The sequence below is a fragment of the Micromys minutus genome, assembly GCF_963924665.1.
Source record: "Micromys minutus genome assembly, chromosome: 17".
NCBI lineage: Eukaryota > Metazoa > Chordata > Mammalia > Rodentia > Muridae > Micromys > Micromys minutus.
Window position 1 is genome coordinate 31,947,419 of NC_137952.1, and position 21,444 is coordinate 31,968,862.

The window sequence follows — 21,444 nt, forward strand, 5'->3', positions numbered from 1 at the left end:
GTTTTACCCATGAAGTTGACAAGGCTTGTGTTTTATAGCAACAAAAGCTACACAGGTAAACGTGCTCAAATACTTCCGGGGCAAACGTGACCAGCCAGAGCTAGCAGAATGGCATTCTGCTGAGTGGGTGCTTTGATGTGAATGCCTACCTGAGAAAGTCCCTCACTCGTAGTGTGTTTCAAGGAAATGGTTAGGATGCCCGAGGAGAGCCCTTTCAACGCCTACTGTCTGTCTCCTGAAGCTATGTCTAAGCCAGGCATGAATGGGCACAGTCCTGTGGACCCCTAGTGGTGTTGCCAAGTGTGTGTGACTCCCCTCCATCCTTGATTCTTCACTCACCGACAGACAGCACCATGGGAAACAGACTCCATGGTATTTGTCTGCTCAGTCTGATATGACAAGAGTAACACTGGCTTGGGGGCTTAGAGGACAGAAATCCAATACACAGGACTTAGTTATTGGTGAAGCATCTTCCTATCTTGTGGATTGTTATCTTTCATTTTCTTGCAAAGAGGGAGGGAGAAAGAGAGAGAGAGAGAGAGAGAGAGAGAGAGAGAGAGAGAGAGAGAGAGAGAGAGAGAGAGAGAGATCACTGGTGACTGGTGTCTTTTCCTATCAGGACATATCTATCAGAATCACACCCCCATGGCCTCATTTAAAGACACTGTAAATATAGTAAATCCCAACACAGTAAGCCCCAATACATCCACTTTGAAACTGGGGTTTTGCATACAAATTTGAAAGAGCAATGTTAGATCCATGAGACTCTGCACCAAATATGTTGCTTGTTCAGTTGCTTACTTAGCCAGTACTGAGGAGGCAGCCACTGCCAGGCAGCAATGGGTTGTGTCTGGGATGTGTGTTCAGTCGGCTTACCTTTCCCCATGACCTATAGGGGTTTATGAATTGGTACAAACCCATCACAAACTCTTTATGGATGTTTCCATCATCTTTAATCACAGTTGCCAAAACTTGGAAGCAGCAGCCAAGATGTCCACGTGCATTTAGCAAATAAATGAATCGGAGCAGCCTCACCACAAAGCTTCACTTGGTGTTGAAAAAAAAAAAAAAAACCGAGCCTGGAAGGCACAAATGAAGAAAACCGACATATTACTAAACAAGGCAATGCTACGTAAAGAGCAATGTCCTATATGGTTCCAGCTATATGACATTCTGCAAGCGGTAGTGCGAGAGAGGCAGAAAAAAGACAAGTCCTAGCTGGGAGCTAGTGAAGAGCGGGGATGGAGAGATGGAGCAAGCGAGCAGTACTTTTCGGACAATGACATTGTTCTGAACGATGGTGGAGTGCGGAACACTTGTCAGGGCACTTGTCAAAATATATACCGTTTGGTTTGTCAAAACCAGTTTAATGTGCATCACAAAGAGTGGGCCCTCCTGTAAACTAAGAATGACAGCTAATGATGGCCGATCAGTTTATTTGTAAGACTCACCACACTCAAGGGGGTAAAGAGGAGGTGGGAGGGGGCAGGGTATGGGGGTAAAATGTGAAGTACATTTAGGATCTTTCTTCTCATTCTTCAGCAAACTTCAAGCTACTCAAAAGTAATATTTACCACCTTGTTTTAAAAATAAGTATAGAATGGCAGGAAACACTATTTCCCACATCCCTCCACCCCTCTTCGCCCCAGGCACTGAAAGAAAGGGCTTCAGAAACTTCAGATGTGGGCATCTTAACTGACCTTCACCCTCGGCATCCGCGCAGGGCCGGCCCTCCTACGTGCAGGCCACACACAGCCGACGCAGCTGAGGTTCTGTTCCCTCTAAGGTCGCCTCTTAAACATTGTCTTGCAGAGAACTGCAGCTCGTCACCACATCTATCCCATCAGAGTTCGGCGCAGGAGTAAAAGAAAAGATTAACCGTAGCCCCTATGGCATGTCAGTATGGGAGACCTCAGAAAGAGGACGAGCCACCTCTCTATGCCACCTTTGTTCTTGAAATCTCTGAGGAAGGTGAGCTGGTCACTCACAGAGTGGTTTCACTCAGAGGTCAGTGGTAATGAGACACAAAGGAACTGACGAGTAACTCTCGGAGGAGTTCAAGCTGATTGTTCCTTTTTTTTTTTTTTTTTAATTACAATTCATTCATAGAGACCCCTCGTCTTTCAGAAGAGAGAGAGAGATCTGAGTCTTTACTTTGATTCCTTATGAATGCAGCCAAGAATCTGTTACATAATATGAGGATCAAAATTTCAAAGCCCTTTCTGTTCAGGCTCCACACCAGCCACGCTTCCTGGTCATCAGACTGCCACATGGCATAGCAAGGCACATTTCCTCATATCCAGTTGGCAGCTTGGCTGACCCTGGCTCCTCACTCCAGCCTCCTGTCCCACAGCTGGCTCTCTGGCCACGGAGTGCAGAAGCATCTCATCTGGCATGGAAGGGCATGGCAAAAGAGAGCCATCCTGCTTCCTCTGGGACTCAGACACAGGCATTCATTGCCAGTGCCATTCTGTCCTTTAGGGGAGAAGTAAGAAACCCGCTTGGAACAAAAAGACCTCATGGTATTTCCAGACACAACAGCCAAACTGATTTTTGGTTATTAGAAATTTACTGTGGACAGTGGGTCTTCAAAAAAAAAATACTTTAAATTACGAGAGTCTACTTTTATGCCTTAACTCTGTACAAGGCTGTTGTGCTGTTGTACAAATAGATTCATAATGTGTAGGAGACACTTCTCCTGGAGAATTATATGACTGAGGGATGGTGATGTCAGAGGTCAAGCAATATGACACTTCTGTAGCTGTCATGGAAATGGCTACTCTGTCCCTTTTCACCCATAAAATTACTTCACCATAGCAATAATGAATGGAATCTTATTCTGAGTATCCATAGTTAATTAACCCTCTAAGCCCCAAACATCATCCATGTAGAAATTCAGACATACATATGACAGTAAGACTCACATGGCCTCCTACATACCCTATCCAGGCTCTGCATAGCCAATGGGAGCAGGACTTGTAGTCCTCTGATGATATCACATCAACTCATGTTCTCTTGAGCACTGAGTACTTTCACATCTACAAACTCATAACCTGACTTGCAAATGTATTTGAACCGGAACTTTCAAGGCTAGTGCCAACAGAACACATCTCTCTGGATCAACTCAGCCTTTCTCCACAATCCAGAATGATCTGCCTCAGGCAGCTCAGGAGTCCGAGGTGGGGTGTAATAGTCTGAGGGCTCACTGTTACATTGCAAAGATGCAGAACTGTGAATCCAGCCTTTTCTTTCAGATGTCTGGAAAACAGTATTCAACAATGTATTCAAGTAGCTAAAGTGTTTGTGAGAGGAAAGAGCTATATTAGGAAAGCCCAAGAGGCTGCTGTTAGATCATCTATGTGAAGGTTTGCACAGGGAGGGAGGAAGAGCTTCCTCTCCTGGACACAGATGCATTCAGCCCTAAGTAGCTTTGGCCCCAACTTTCATATTCATATTTCTGGCACTATTAAGCACTGTCCATGTGTCCAGTTGTGTTAGCAGGTGACAGACAGAAAGGGTCATGTAATTCTGCTGCCAGTCAAAGTCTCACATCCTGCCAAATGTCCTGGTTTTATGGGTCTGGCTTGTGTGTGTGTGTGTGTGTGTGTGTGTGTGTGTGTGTGTGTGTGTGTGCTCGCGCGCTTGCGCCAATTGGTTTATTGACATAATTATTTGTCCCAGTTTCAGTATATAATTGGATGATTTTTTTTCTGTAATCTGTGAGTCTGTTGTTTCTCTTTGATGTTAGTTGTATGGAAAGATTGGAAGTGTTGTTCTGTTTCTTCTCCATCTAAAGGGAATCGTGAATGGAAGACCCAAGGAGGAATCGGGAGAGGGTCTGATTAGTCAAATGTAGTTTGGAAAGATAAATGAGCACCACCGATCCTACACGGTCCCCACATTACAGCAGGCGCAGTCCGTGTTCAGTGTCTGACTGCAGGTCAGTGTTGGTTTCCAACAAGACACACATGATGGGGGTGGGGGGACCCAATGCTCTCCCAGCCTTAAGCAATGACTGTCTTCCTCTGTGAGCGCTGATCCACTTCTAGTGTGGGAAATAACCCAATGCAGAGTGAGGAGACAGCCAAACATATAACTTTGCATCCAGATGACAACCTGTCACTGAACACTGGCATTTCAGGGACCAAAGCAGAAATCCTGGAAAAGACCCTCCTTTACTTGTATTTTTCCCCATCTGTTTGCCATAAAAATATCCCACAACCCAGAGATCACAACCCCTTTTGGCTTTTAAATGTTTGCTCGGAGTCTCTTGTTTTTCCAGTGGTGAATGTTGTACTTTGTTTTCCTCCCTTTGAAGGCTGCCCATTGTTATCTGAGTAAGAATCCTGAAAAAAATTCTTCCACCCATCCTGAACTTTTTAAAGCATGGAACTTCTCAATTAGCAAAGTGTAATTAGAAATTGAAGAATAAGTCTGTGGAATTCTCCTTAAAATATCTAAACCCAAATCATAACATGAAGTGGAACAGGAGTTCATTAGTGCCTCTGTGCTATGGGGGGTGTTAATTATTATATCATACTACAAAGTCCCGGTTGGCCACAGATAATCATGCGCTCAACAGAGGTCCTGTTTGAATTTTCATGCAATGATCCAGTGCTCAACTAATCAGCATTTCTGGCCTAACCATGTTGGAGTAGACCACAGCGTATTGAGTGCTTGACTGGAAAATAATTTACAATGCAAAATTGCAAAAACAAACAACAGCAAAAAAAAAAAAAAACCATGATAGTAGCAATTTAGAAACTTATCAAGGCAGTTTGTTTATTGTGCCAAATTACTCAAAATATTATCCCCTATTTTTTTTTGTAATGGTTTTACGAAAGTGATTGGAATAGTCTATCATCAGTCATCCATCCTTGACCCTTTGCTTTCTGAAGCCACAATGTTTTCTAATTTAAGTAGTGAGCAGAGATGACATCCAGCCACATTCACAGAAACCTGTCCTTCTTTTCCACAAGGCATTTCTATGCAGTCTTCTCTATAGACGGTTTACACGATATCCTAGTATTCAAAGTAGAAAGAGACTTGATGAAGTGTAATAGGATGTTTGACTACTCTGAGCTTAGATGTTTCTGATAAACAGAATTACAAAATAAAATTTTACCCTAAAATAAAACGTTACCCTCTGTGTTACACAGGAGCTACAGAGGGATTTATGGAAACCAATAAACAATAACAACAACAATCTAGGAGAGGTGCACTAATCTGCTTGAAAGCTGAATTTATAGTTGGTGATACAGCTGAAACCGTCAGAGGGATAATATACAATGGACATTGTGCTGGTTAGTCTTGTCAACTCACTAACTTGAGTTACCTTCAAGGACACAACCTCCACTGAGGAGTTGGCTCCCTCAGGTTGGTTTGTTGGCATGTGTCTGGGGCATTCTCTTGATGACTGACTGACATGAGGGAAACTAGGCCATTTTCAGTTGTCCAGCACCTGGGCAGATGTCCCTGAGTTCTGTAAGAACTGTAGCCAAGGAAGCTAACGAGAGCAGGCTAGTAAGGGTCATTCTACTTTTTCTCTGTGGTCACTGTTACAGTTCCAGTCTCCAGGGACCCACCTTGAGCTCCTGCCTTGACTGGTCTCAACAGAGGACTGAAAAGTATAAAATATAATAACCCCTAATGGCCAAGTGCTTTTATCGTTGTTTTAACACAGCAACACAAGGTATCAGAAAAAGTGGAGCATTGGTGTAAGGAATCTGACCAAGTTACTTCATAGGAGGGAAACATGATCGTGGACTGATGTTAAAACCCTTAAACACTATAGAATTTCAGTTGGATTGAGTTTTGTACTGTGACATTATTATGAGATCATGGAGATCAACAATATCTTTAGGATAAGTAAGAAAGGAAAGATTATGGTTTATAAGTGATGTTTGTGTGTTAAGTTGATAAGTCAGTATTGCTAGTTAGTTTTGTGTGTGTGTGTGTGTGTGTGTGTGTGTGTGTTTCAACTTTACACATACTCGATTTTCCTGGGAAGAGAGAAACCTCAATGAAGGAACTGCCTCCATAAAGGTGGTCTCTGGGTACGTCTATGGGGCACTTCCTTGAGTAGCAATTGAGATAGGAGTGCCTAGTCCACTGTAGCTGATGCTAAACTTAGGCATGTGGGCTTGAGATGTATGAGAAAGGTAAATGAGAAAGCCATCCACATCTCTGCTTTACCTCCTGCCTTCGGGTTCCTGCCTAGAATTCCTGCCTTGACTTCCTTCAGTAATAGAGCTGGAAACTGAAATAAATCCTTTTCTTCCTGTGGTGTTTTTTTCCTCAGTGTTTCTATCACAGCAACAAAGATGCTAACAAGAACAGAGAGAAAAGAAGGGCATCCTGGAAAAGTGTGATTTAAGATCAAGTGAAAGGAAAAAAGCAAGAACTTAATTGAAGGAGTATGATTTAGAAAGAGAGTGTGAAAAGGAGGACATAAGAAACCATATAAACAAAGACTATATATTCAGAAGATACACAGCATTTGAAAATGCAGAGATGCCTAATGCAGTCAGTGCACAATGAAAAGTGGAATAGGTTTGGAAAGTGAGTCTAAAGAAGGTGGAGGGCAAATCACGCACACCTTGTTTAAGCATTCTGTTCTTTGTTCTAAGAGTAATGAAAGGCCACTAAAGGGGTTCTTTAAGCATGATCACATTTGCATTTAGATTACCCTGACTTTATGTAGGAAATGAACTGGAAGAGGCCAGTTATTGAGCTAGCTAAGTTACCCAGGTGATAGATAATGGTAGCTTGGATCAGAATAGGATGAGAGAGAGGCAAAGGGACAGGTTCAAGAAGGTATGTGACTATTAGGCTTGCTGAAGGACATCACCAAGTAGGGAGGTATGCAAAGGCAAATGATGCTGTTTTCTCATTTGCATAACAGTTTTGAGGTTCAAATGTGAAATCTCCCCCCCACTCCCCGTAGGTTGGGTTTGGATACTGGGCTCCCAACTGATGGTGATGCTTTGGAAGGGTACTCTCCGGTTAAAAGACAGTTTCTACAGAGAAAGAGGGTCTTGGGGTTTGTAACAGTGCTTACCAGTCTAAGTCCACACATTCTCACTGTATTTTGCTGACATGACTTCCTTATTCTTACCAAGATGGACTATCTCCCTTCAACTGTGAACCCCAATAAACTTTTTCCTTACAAGTATCTTCTTGTAAGATATTCTGTCACAATCACACACACACACACATACACACACACACACACACACACACACATGCACACACACACAAATAACTAACAGAGACTATTGGTACCAAGAAATAGGGCCACTGCTGCGATAACCATACCTGTGTGGTTCATATGCCTTTAGAACTGATTTATGAGAGGAATGTTGAAGTTTGTGGAGCTGTAGTGAAAGAGAAACCCTAGAAGACCATAAAAAGAACTTAGTGGGATGTGGTGGTAGGCTTTCAGCAGGAATCAAATCATTAAAGATAGTGCCCATGATACTTTAAAAGGAAAAAAACTCTACAAGGAAATGAGCCTCAGACCATTTGCATTATATTCTGACAAATAGTATGACTGTGTGTCTACATCCTGATGATGAAAATGTAAATGATATTAAATTCAAAAGTAATAGTCTGAACTCTTTGGTGAAGGGCATGTCAAGACACTATAACCCCAGGTTGCAGCAATTACCCAGATTTCCATTGAGACAGGGCAGAAAAATATGAACACATTGCTTGGGAAGGAAAAGAACATGAATGCAGTTAACATTGAAGAACAGAAGAGGTATGTATAGCTTGAGACTAATTCCATTAATGAGAAACTATGGACTTGGTGTGAGGACAATAAGAAGGGTGCATGGAGGATGAGAGTCCACTCAAAGATCCACGGTACAACAACGCAAGTGAATTTTAAAGGAAAATGTCAGAAAAGATGAGCCTTCAAGGGTATACTGGGGAAAACTGATCCCTAGGAAAATGCTTTTCCCACGTTTAGTTGTGAAGGCACACTGAGGCCACTGCAGTTGTTAAAGGAACCAGGTTATATCTCAAGAAGGCGGCAGAACTTGGCATCATCCAGGGGTGCTTCTTTTGAAGACATGCAAAAATGAGGTAGTTATGGAATCTTGTGCTAAAGTTCCAGAAAGCCAGTGAGACTGGACAACTCTGCACAGACTTCTTGTGAAGGTTGTGCATGAAACTATAATGGCCTAAGTTGAATTAAAGGGACTTTAGAAGACCGGAGATACCCCAAACAAAGACTGTTTGCAGGGGAAAGTTGTAGGCTACAAGTAGACACAGTGTAAAGAGAGATCATGTCTTAGTTAGTTTTATGTTGCTGTAATAAAAATCACGACCAAAAGCAATTTGAGAAGGAAAGGGTACATGCCAATTTACATTTACACATTATAGTGCATCACTGAGGGAATTCAAACCAAGAACTCAAACAAGGCAGGAACCTAGAAACAGGAACTGATGCAGAGGCCATGGGGAGTTGGCTGTTTACTGGCTTGCTCAACATGGCTTGCTCAGTCAGATTTCTTATAGCACCCAGAACTACCAGCCCAGGGATGGCAATGCCCACAGTGAACTGGTTTTTCCCATGTCAATCATCCATCAAGAAAATGCAAATAGGCTTAACCATATGCCAATCTGGCAGGGTCTTTTTCTCAGTTGAGCTTCCCTATTACCAAATGACTCTAGCTTGTTCCAATTTGATATATAAGCAGCCAGCATAGCATGGATCAGAGTTGGAGAATATACTGGCAGGTTTTGTATGTCAACTTGATATAAAATGGAGTTATCACAGAGAAAGGAGCCTCTCTTGGGGAAATGCCTCCATGAAATTCAGCTATAAGATATTTTCTCAATTAGTGATCAAGTGTGAGAGGGACCATTGTGGGTGTTGTTATCCCTAGGCTGGTAGTCTTGGGTTCTATAAGAAAGCAAGCTGAGCAAACCAGTAAGCAGCATTCCTCCACAGCCTCTGCACCAGTTCCTGCTTCCTGACCTGTAAGTTCCAGTCCTGACTTCCTTTGGTGATGAACAGCAATGTGGAAGTGTAAGCTGAATAAACCCTTTCCTCCCCAACTTGCTTCTTGGTCATGACGTTTTGTGCAGGAATAGAAACCTAAGACAGTATTGCTCTAATGGAACTAGAAGTTGAAATACAGGACAGACATGAATAAAGTGATGTTTGTGTATTTGTTTTGCCAAAATATAATAGAACGGGGAAAGAAAAGAAACAGGACTCAGTTTTGTAGAATGTTAATGCTGATTGGGTGGAGGTCATTACATAAGGAGAAACCATTTGCACAGAGAACCCAAATAACTAGAAAGAATATAAGAAGACTACGGTGTTTCAACTTCAAGGAAAGGGTGGGGTGCTCAGTAGAGGAAGGACTGGCAAGAGATGAAGGAGTGCTGAAAGGTATGTATCCATCTCATCTGGGGTCAGGGAAGACTTTACCGGAGCTAAATCCCGGCACAGCCAGGGTATGGGGCCAATGTGAAGCAGGTCAAAGAAAGAGTAGGGGACAGCCAACTACAGGCTTCTGGTAAAACAAACCATGACAGTTTATAAAGTCCTGAGAGAATTTGTAGAAATAATTCAGGAGAAAGGCTCTATAAATATGTCAATGTCAAGGAAATTCAGATTAAGAATAAGGAGCTAATGTTAATTCTATCATACTAATCTCACCTTGAAGCTAAATAAAACCAACAAGACTTAAATATTAAACCAAAATATGATCAGACTACTTTTGTCAACCTGGAAACTAGACTAGATCATCATGCAGCACCAGCTAATTGCCTGGCAGTTAATAGCAACTGTCAGAACAACTTAGAGTCTTTGGTTCTAAACCCTCTCCTTAGATATGAATATACCATATATCCTCCCATGGAGGTGTTTCATCTTGGCTAATGTTGGATAAGAGAATGTAAGATAAGAGAATGCTTTCATGAGCAGGGATCACCAAAAGAACCACAGGAGGTATAAATGGTGGAAAACGATTATGGGAAACATGAAACATGGCTCCTCTGAAGATACAGCTGCTATTCTGTTCCAACTGGTTATAATCATGGGACATTCCAAAGGTATAGTGTTTAGAGGGAAAATTGCTAATATGCCACTATTATTCTCATATTATATTAGAAATATAAAGATACGGTTGATCCATATATGGCCAGCTCATTACTTTTATTGTTCAGCTATAATCTTTAACTTAATGGATGCTTTGGGAACTCTTGCTTTCCTCAAGTCACTATGGACTTCTGGGAGAAAGAGTTGGTGAAGACTCTGCTCTCAGGGAGCCCATGATTGACCAGGGACACAGAAATGGGACAGCAATCACATAATGCAGACTGGAATAATGTTAGGAGCTGGAGTAAAAATGAAATCTTAACTCCAGAACACAGAGGGGTGAGTTGATTTTGGCTCAGGAAACAATTGTCTAAGACTTTGCCAATGTAGCATACACCTTGGGCTTCAAGTGCTTCCAGTGGGACAGAAGATAATTGGTTGAATAAGCAACATTTTCCAGTTCCCCAAACCTTCCCCCACAGTGTAAGACAGAACCTTCAGAATTCCCAAGTGTCACAACGGTATCTTGCTTTTCTAGGTTTAAAAGGCTTTTATGTCCTAAGGGCACCAACACAGAAACAATCTCCCATTCAAACGTTATATATTGGCAAATGGCCTCCTCTAAAATTTGTCAGTTGCTGCTTCTGAGTGAAATAGCTCACACATGCCATGCTTCAAGACCCACTTGTTTTCATTCAAGAATGTCATTGATTTTTTATTATTTTTAAATACTATACATCCTAGTTGTCTTTCTGTTGCTATGATAAAACACTAACCAAAAGCAATGTGGGGGAGAAAGTATTTATTTTGCTTTGAGATTCCAAATCATGATCAAGGGAAGCCAAGCAGGAACTCGACATGGGTACTTAGAGAAAGAAGATGAAGTAGAGACCACGGAGGGGGGGGGATGCTATTTACTGACCTTTGCTTCATTGCTCCCTCGGCTACTTTTCTTTTCTTTGTTTAATTAATTAATTTATTCACTTTGCATTCCTATTACTGCCCCCTCTCAGCCTCCCCCACACAGCCTTTCACCCATTTTCCCAACCCTTCCTGCCTGACTATAGGAGTTGGCCTTTTCAGATTCCATATCTCCACTGCTGTGAATCTCAGCTAAGGTCACCCCAAATGATTTCTTGGGAGCCTCCCCTCCCAGGTTTCTAGCACATCTTTGAGATACTCCCCCACCCCAACCAGCTGCAGATTTCCATTCATTCTCTTGGTCTCCTGGCCTCTCTCTCCTGTCTTTCTCTACACCTAATTCCAAACTCCTCCCCCACTTCCCTCCCCATCCCCTCTCCTTCCATAGGACCACTTGCCCAATGGGTAGCATGCCTCCAACATGGGCTGGGTACTCACAACTCAACTACTTCTAAAAACATGCCCTACAAATGGGCCCACCAAGCAGTGGTAGATTCACTGTGGGAGATAATTTCTCAGTTGAAGTTCCTTCTTCCTAAGTGACTCTAGTTTGAGTCAAGTGGGAAAAAAAACTAACTAACATTAATAACTCTATATTAACTTGACAAGCACATCATTATTAAAGAATAATCTTCCCCTTTCATTTTATCCCCAAGATTTCATGTTAATATAATGTAAAACACAGTCCAGCTTTTAAAAGCCCTCAATCTTTTTTAAAACACTGTCACTTAAAAGTTTGATGTCTCTTTAAAATACCACTGTCTTAATTGTGTGCTTTTTATGATCAGAAGTGAGCTAAATACTTCTTGTTCCAACATCCATGGACCAGATCCCAGTGACAATGTGATCAAAAGGAAACCAAAACCCAACAATGTACATAACTCACTGTCTGATGTTTATGACTCACTGTCTTCTGGCCTCCAAAGAGCTTAGGTAATGCCGCTTCTCCAGCTCTGCCATCCACATCACACTCAGGTTGCTTGGGACAGCTGAACATGGCTATCACTTATCTTGGTAGTCAACCCACAGCCTTGGCATCTCTAATATTCTAGATTCTCTACCATGTTGAAGACTGAACCTTCACAAATGGCCTCCTGGCCTCTTTTTCAGGAAAACTCTGACCCTATCACTTAGTCTTCTTTGCTCTGTTTCATGTTTCTCTTTCTCGTGTTTCACCTCATGTCTTCAGAATCACTTGTATGTGGGAGACTCTTCCAGAATTGCCAAGTTCAACTGCCATCTTGAAATGCTGCCTTCACACCCTCTGGGTCACAGCTTCTATGTGCTGACCCTCAGGAAATATTTCGCAGGAGCTTTCACCTCAATGATGCTGGTCTCTTATTAATCATAGTTGAATTTTCAGCCCAGCCAACCAGGATGTATTAGCCCAGGAGAGTAAAAGTTCTGCTGGCTCTTGACATGTTCAGCTACCCTGCTTAGATAACTCAGGTCTACTGACCCAGAGATGGTACTATCTACAGTGGGCTAGCCCCTCCCACATCAATCAGTATGTTATCTTCTTTCCTATTGGTGTGGCAAAACATCATGACCAAGGCAAATTATAATGTTTAATTAGGCTTATGGTGTCAGAGGGTTAGAGTCCATGGTAGCATGGCAGAAGAAACAGCTGAGAGCTCATGTCTTGATTCACAAGCTGGAGGCAGAGAGAGGCATACCAGAAACTGCACCAGTCTTTTCTAAACCTGTTCCCAGCGGAACACTTCCAACAAGGGCAACCCTCCTAGTTCTTCTCAAACAGTTCCACTAACTGGAGACCAAGTATTCAACTGCTACCAAGAAAATGGCTCCACAGACATGGCCAAGCTGATGGTGGTTAATTCCTCAGTTGAGGTTCTAGACTAAGTGACTCTAATGACCAGTATACCACACAAAGCAACAGGGTTCACTGTGGCATTTTCATACTTTGCTCATATTGCTCCTCCTGCTCCACTCACTTATTTATACAAAGACTACAGAGCGAGAATGGGTATCACCATACCCAGGCTGTTACAGTTGCTTATGGCTGGAGAATTCTACCCTCCCTTGTTATGACACACGGAGAGTGTAGGCCAAATGTCACCCAAGAGCTCATCTCCTTGTAAATAAACCTGGCCTATTCTAATTCTGTTATCTCTGGACTCTGTTCAGGTCTATTCTTTTAAGGGGATAAGCATTTTTGCAACCATGAAGATGGGCTTTCTATACTTGGGTGGTGTGTTCAGAAAGGTGGGGCAGATGGATTTGTGTTCAGGAGGACCATGGCAGCGAATTGTCTTGGCTGTGAGCCTCTGAGGCTCTGTCTCACTCCTCAGGGGCAATTTCAGCCTGTGTCTTTCCAGACTATACACTGAGATTTGGGTGAGGACAGTGGCAGTTCTGACCAGCAACACTAATCGCATTTTAAACAGGCCAGGAGTAAATGCAGATCCCCAGGATTCAAGCCAAAAGGACTGATGCAGAAGACCTGCATGGGGCTCCACAAATGTGGATTTCTGATGACAATTACAGATAGTTCTGAAGCAGGTGCCAATCTCTGGACTATTGACTTTGAAGTATTGATGAGAACCACCTGTCTCCCCATATCACTTCCTACTCTCAGATCTGACTCAGTACCATGAAGTGGCACAAATGTAGAAGCCAAGGGCCAATTAGGAGAACAACCTTTGGTTCCCCATTCAGTGGCTACCTGAAAATTGGGGCCTTATCTTATATAATTAGAGATGAGCCATCAAGATCAAACACGGCTCTCACAACTCATTTAAACTTCTGTCCCTTTACCAGATCACAGAATTCATAATTAGTAATTTCATTTTAAAACTAGTGCCTCTAATTCTAGTATGTTTAGAATAGCCAATTGTATTAAATTTTATTTTCTATTTTTAAAGTGGTAATATCATTGCAAATTCTTTTTTTTCATAATTTTTTTAGCTTGGCATTTATTTCTGTTCTATAGTGTACCCACATAGAGCCTATATGTAATTCTCCCAGTATCTGAGAAGACAACACCCTAGAATAACAAAAATAATGAAGGATCAACTTTCAAAATATTGCTTGGAAGGATTTAAATATGTGCCACTAAACGAAAGCCATTTATCTTGTCTCAGAGTCTCAGGTTCAGCACGGCTGAATTGCTTCCTGGATGTACCATAGTACAATAGGAATTTATTTATATTGAGATGGGAGGAAAAATAACTTTTCAGTCTCAAAAACTGAACAGTAATCACCAAGCTGTTCAGAGAGAGCTCATAACAAAACATTAATTTACAGTTAAAAAACTGGGCCATTTGCTTACTTTTACTGTATAAGTGTCATTTGTGTTCTCTCTCCCTCTCCCTCTCTCCCTCCCTCTCTCTCTCTCTCTCTCTCTCTCTCTCTCTCTCTCTGATACATACACATACACATACACACACACACTCACACACCTGTTCCCCAAAGCTGTTATATCAGTTGGAGGAGTCATATCTCGCTTCTGATCTCTTAACTTAAGAGTTCTGGTGGGAAGCTCCTTCCTTTCTGCTTCCTTATCAGATTCCACAAGGACACACTTGGTAGATATTTAGCAGAGCTGCTCACTTAATGGGCTACTGGACAATTTTGTCAAACTAGTTGCTTTTTGGTGTCTTGTTTATAATATGTAGGAAACCATACAGTGTTATCTGTTCACAAATAACTGGAAATCCTTTTCTGAGCTTGTAGTGCAGGAAATGTTTTGGGCTAAATGGCATTGGTTTCCTTGATACTGCCATTTCCTTGTGTATGTCTCCAAGCTGATTCCTACCTTCCCTTGTCCTTTCCTCTTCTAGGACAAGGAACAACACGGAAACAAAACAGACTTGTGAGGATACAATCATTTGTTGAGAGTGAGCTCGATGAGATGCTGATTACTGTTGTTTTAATTAACTAGGATGCAAGGAGGGAGCCCTCGGGATGTTACTTACCTGCCGAGAAAATGAATTTGGGGGAAGAGATTAGTGTCAGACTTCTACAAGGGGAGGGTTGTATGGTAGCTGTTTGGGGGAATTTGCATGCAATTTCAAGACAGAGCATTTAGACAGTTTTTGCACATTTAATTTCTGGAAGCAACTAAAATAACAACTGTGTTACATTTTATGATTCACAGAGTGCCTTGAGATAGGCTCAGTTTTCTTTGTGATACCCCATGTCAACGTGCCAAGCTGTCTAACCTACATCTCCTCCATAGAAACCTCTTTGAATATGCTGAAGTCTCAAAGTCCCGCTAAGATAGGTATCAATGGAGAAGAGTCATGAAAACTTTTCAGATGCCCTCTGCTTCACCACAGCTCCTAACAGAGGGCAACTGGAGATCCTGGGGACACTGATAGCATCTCACCAAGGTAAAGGGATGACAAACGTGCCCTATAAAGGGAGAGATAAATATGTTCAGGTTGAACAGCTGCTTTCATGGTAGGGAAAATAAACAAAGCCTCTGGCCTCTCCTACAAGAACAGGGAGTTTTCGTGAAGAAGAATGAAAATTCATAGGAGGTTTTGTAAAAATTCAAAATGAGTGACAAAAACATAAACTTGAATTTAGGCCATAGACAAAGAATCCCCATCCCATTAGAAGCCACAGGTACATATTTAGCTCAGGTCATGGTGAAGTAAACAGCCCTCCTTCAGAGAAAGCTAACTTTATAACCACAATGTCAAGAACTCATCAAAATTCATTTCCCAGAGCCTTCCTGCCTTGTTTCTCATTCTGGCACCAGAGGTTGGCAGTCAACTGGAGGGAGCCAGTCATGGCGGACACATTCCAGATGGAAAGATCATTTTGTTTCTAGACACTGTAACACAGAATTTGGCAGGCAGTGAGAAGTCTCCCTGCTGTGAGCAGGTGTCTCTCCTTTGACAAGGCTGCATTTTATACAGACAAGCTGGAAATGGACTGTAACCAGTAGCGGTAGCGGGTCGAGCAAGTCAGGCTTTTGGAAAGGCTTGGCTAACCAGCTTAGGTGGGGAACAATGACACAGGAAACGAATTATTGGTTTACTAATGTCACAGTAATTCAGCCATTCATCCTGCCGGGTGCGTGTAGCATTGGTGCTCCACACTGCCAGGCCAGAGTCCAGCTAATGAAGAGTTTATAGACACTGTTGACTAGGAGAAAAGTAAGTCTCTCCCCCTCCCCTCTCTCTCTTTCTCCACCCACCCACGTCTTTGTCTCTTTCACAATCACACACACACACACACACACACACACACACACACATGCATACACACACATAAAAGTCAGGGGAAAAGAGAAAGACTGGAAAGAGAGAGAGATAAATAGAGTCAGTCCTCAGCATCAGAGACTTTGCAAAGTAATTCCATAATCTTAGCTAGTATTGTTCCCTTGGGAGAATATATCATATCTCCAAAATGTCTTATTTCTTTAAAAAAACGGTTTCATTTTTCTTTTCTACGGGTTCATGCATAGTGGTCAGAGGACAACCAGGCATGTTGTTCTTCATCTTCACCTTGTTTGACATGGTCTTCTGTTGACCATTGCATATTTGAAGCTAACTGGCTGCTGAACCTTCAGGAATTCTCCTACCTTGTCTTTCCACTTTGACATAGGATCTTGGAGGTTACAGATCAGAGGTAACCTGACGTGCCTTCTCCAGATTCAAACACAGGTCTTCATGTCACAGGACAGCTACTTAATCAGCTGAGACATCCCTCCAGCTGGAGATGTGTTTCTTCCAAACAGCTCAACACAATGAAAAAATTTTAAGTTAATTGCTTAATGTTATAATGGTAAACAATTCACAATTTAATCATACACTGTGTGGACAATTTCAACCTACTGCAAAAATGTTAAAGATTATCATTAACTTATGACCCCTTTACTCCCAACAAATACCTTCCAGGTTCTATGACTGAACCTAGATCTGAAGTTCTATGACCATATCTTGGAGGATTCTGGCTGGTGAACAAAAGTGGAGCCCAGCCATCTGAACCAGGTAGTTTGTTTCTCACTAACTTCAGGCATATGCTTTCAATTCCTTCCCAAATAACTTTCTAATCATGACCTATCTTGGACTAGATTTGACTTAAAAATATACTTTGACTTGAAAGTGGATGACAAGTACTCATGTCAGATGGAAAACTGTTCTTGGTGCATAAAACCAAACCATTTGAAGAAAGGTATATATGGAGTTTGGAAGACCAGCTGAAATTGAAGCCCCACCCTACTTCTTCTCTTTACTCTTGCTTGCACATTCATATAACACATTATTTACCATCCAGTGGGCCGGAAGTTACTAGCATTTTGCTTTTGTTAGGTGATGAATTGCATCTTAGGGCACCGAAGGTGGAGAACTCACATGAGCACTGACAGTGATTTCTTACAACCTTAAACTGGATCTTAGGTAAATTATTTCTCTTGGAGTCCTACCTTCTCCTTCTGTGGAAAGAGTTAAAGATATAGATGACCTCTTAAATATTCATGAATCAGCACAAATCAACAGACATCCATCTGATATGATTAGATAAAAGACAATATAAATATGCCATCAATATGGTTTTCTACCTTTTCATGCTGAGTTATTTGATGAGGGTGGGAGGGCGTGGTCAAAAGAAACCCTATTGATTGGCTAGGCTATGGCAAACAATTGTGTCTAACATCCTAGAATGAAAATGATATCAAGTTGCAGAGGGATGGCAGTAAAAGAGTTGTCATTTATGACTGGATATTTTTGTCTCTATTGTTGGTCATTGCACACAGTTGCTCCATTCTCTAGAAACACAGGAGCTATAAAAAGAAGAAAGAAAGTGACCCTTCAGAGTGGCCTCTGTCATTCAAAGCTAAGGAAGTAAATCCTAACCTGAAGTCCAGGAATGCTGTAATCACAGAGGGGCCCCGGTCAGCTTGTAACTGGAATTAAAGTATCAGGTCGGACCATGGCCTTATCCCCTAGAGGAGCATTTTATGAAGGACTGGCAAGATTCAGGCTAAGGAAATGCTCTCAGGCTGAGTAGGCACAGCCCTGAGGCATACAAAGGACTTGTTCCCAGTACTGTGAATTTTTGCTGTTCTTCTAACCTTCAGAGCTGGCCTAAGATAGCAGCTACCAAAGGGAAGGGCATCAGTCCTTCTGGGCACATAATTCAAGCAAGCATTAAAAACGTCCAGATATGAAATAAGAGAAAGATGTGTTAACTCATTCAAATTCTCTCTTTTCTGGTAACTTCCCATAACTGGTTTGTCACCAGTTCAGTCAAACAACAAACAAATCTAAATGTCTGGATTGCATGCTTTGAACTCAGGGATGTTTGCAAGAAGATGGTCTACATTTATCACACAGGAATTTAGCCCCCTCCCCCAACACAAAGGCAATTTTAACTTTTCCCTTTCAGCTCCTTTATGACAGAAAGGGTTGAGGTCAGTAGTTTTGGTGGTGACAGCACACTCATGGAGTTTGCCTCCCCAGAACTAGCAACTGTCTCTAGGAGACACACTGACAAGCCTCCCAGAAGGAACCAGCAACCTGCCTAGCCTGGAACCCCACCATCCTTTGTGCTAATTGAAGGAAAAACCCTAGTAGCTTTAAGGGTTTGGCTTGCTGTTTATTAAACTGTGATTACCACCTTAGGGCCTGCTACTGTCTGATGATAATACAATGTTACCGAGTGAGTGAGGGCTAATTTACCTCGTCCAAGTTCCAATGGCTCCCTAGAAGTTGTTTTATTTGAGGGGGGTGTATTACCTATATCTGGGGGAATTAAGCGATTTCATCTGTTAAAATAAAACCTTTAGACACTGAATTTAATAGAATTTACTCGAGCCAAGGACCACTTGCTAATCAAGCAGTGCTCAGGCCCAGAGATTAGCAGAACTACCCCCAGCATGGCTAGTCAGCATTTATGGACTGGATGCAAGGCAGAAATATGTTTGGTGGACAAGAGTGGAAACTTCCAGGTATCTGTCAGCTGGTGGCCTCCAACTGTTGTATCTCCGGTTTTGTAGTACCATTTATGTCTTGCTTGTAGAGCATCTAAAAGTGCCGGAGTCATCCTAAGCAAGAGCCTCTTCATTCTATTTTTAAAAACACTTTACTTACAATACATACCTGTGTGCAAACAATGATTGCAGTACTCGATTGGAGAATGAATTTTGTTTCCCGTAGATATTAGCTCTCACTTCCCCCCTCGGGCACGTTATTTGCGCTCACTAACATATTCAAATAAGTGCAAGTGTTTAAGGTGCCGGATGGAGATGTTGGCATCACATTTGTGCACTCCTTATTCAGTCTTCCGAGGATGGCTAATCTTGTTAAATGAACATGTTTTGTGAACGATTTCTACATCTGGTTTTTATAATTCCATTTGGGCTCCTGAGAGGATAGCTAAATTGTGCTGCCCAGCCAGAGAGACCAGCAACATACAAATGGAGGTGCTCTCTCATCCTTGGGCCATTCCTTACTAATTCTACAATGACCTTAGAGAATTATACATGTAAATATTGCTTTTGAATTAATCGCACATAAACTGATTTCAGAGAGAGTCCAAAGATACAGTTCACATAGATACTGTTTCTCAAAATGAATAATACTGAATTGTATATGTTGAAGAAACCATGTAACTGGTGCCTTTATCCTCAGCTAAAGAGAAAAGGGCTTTCAATTAAAAAAAATTACAAGTATACGACTCATGTAATTATTCAAGTCACACAATGATATACTTACACTAGGGACTTTCCATCATTAAAATACTAAAATACTTTCTCCATATCAATTAGAAAATGTCCCCAAGTCTTATGATACCTGCTTCTCATCTTTCCCTGGGGATCTTGGAATCCAGTAATGACAGGTATTTAATACCTATAGAAAGGGGCCTTGGGGCCTCTTTGTAACACTACTATGTAAAACATATACCTGACTGAATAGGAATCTCAGGTAAACCATGACCAGCAGGACAAGCAAATGTGTTATCAATAAAAAATTAGCCAGGAGAAGTCATTAATCCTCTTCCCCAAGTACTAGCTTTATCATCTCAGGTAGATATTTCAAACTCTCTTTCCAAGTTCCTTATCTAGAAACTGAAATTATCCATTCACATGCACCTGTTGACACAATTAATTTGGGTTTACATGCATAGAATGTTTGGAACGGAGCTCCAACTCTTGGGATAGATATCTGAGCCAGTACAGTATTTAACAATGGATAGTAAAAACTAAATCAGACATGGACTCCACCTTGGCAATTGGAAGAATTGATTTGCACACACAACAGATCCTTTGAATCTAAGAAAGTTTCCAAACTAACGTATATGTCAAGTTACATTTACTCTCCCTACATGGAAATGGGCAGACTACAGGGATTAAAGTGAACTCCATTATCAAAGATTTTGTTTGTTGGCACTGCCTCCATGAACATAAAAGAACCAGAAGGAAAGTTCTGACTGCAGATGTATCATCTCTATAGCAAAAAATGCTTGCTATTGGGATCTTCCCCACAAACAGCAATCCCCAGGATAGTGACTCAAACACTGCAGGACACTGGCTACTGACCCCTGGAACTCTACGCATTACCTTCCAGCATATGCCTCCCAGCATGCCATAGCATTTAGGTCAGGTGAAGTCTATGGCCCTTCCAAACTATATTTAAAAAAGTTTAACTAAAGAAGAACAATGAAAGAGAAAAACGGGAAAGGAAGAAATCATGTCTTCTACTTGCAAAGCATCAGTTCTCCCCAACAGAGCATCACTGTAGACAGAGTCAAAACAATACTGTCATTCTTATTATCCTTCCTGTAAGGCTGCAGAGGGCTAGAACCACCCCAAGATAAGAAAGATACCCCAGACCTGCAGCATTCCAAGGAGTACAAGCTTAGTAGAAGAAGTAGTGTAGAAGGAGAAATGAAAGACACTTAAAAGACTCAAATGGTAGGGAGAAGACAGGAATCCTACCACAGCTATGGCCATGTGTATGGAACAGCCCATGGCTGTATACATGCTGGCAGAGGCAAGTGCTATGCATGTAAGTCAGGGTTTTCTAAAGGATAGAGTAAAGAGAATATATATATATAATTTAGCAGACTTGGTCATGGTCCAATGGTAGCTGTATCAATCTGGAAAGGCTGGGAATCTGGTAGTTGTCAATCTACAAAGCTGGGAGTCACAACAATTAGTCTGGCACTGAGGGCCAGAAGAATTCCCGGAGAGCCGCTGGTCTCTGTTGGAAGCCTGAAGAAGTCAGTTCTAATATCAGTGAAGGAAAGCTACAGTGACTTCCTAGCAAGAGTGAGGGCACACAAAGAGCAATTGCTTCCATGTCCTTCTATCTGGACAGCCAGCAGAAATTTCCTCCAAATTTAGCATGGGTCTTCCTGCTTCAGATAATCTGATGAAGAAAACCCCCCACACGAGTATGCAAATATGGATAGATATAGATAGATATAAATCATATAGATATAGATAATATAGATATAGATGATAAATATAGATATAGATTAGCTATATA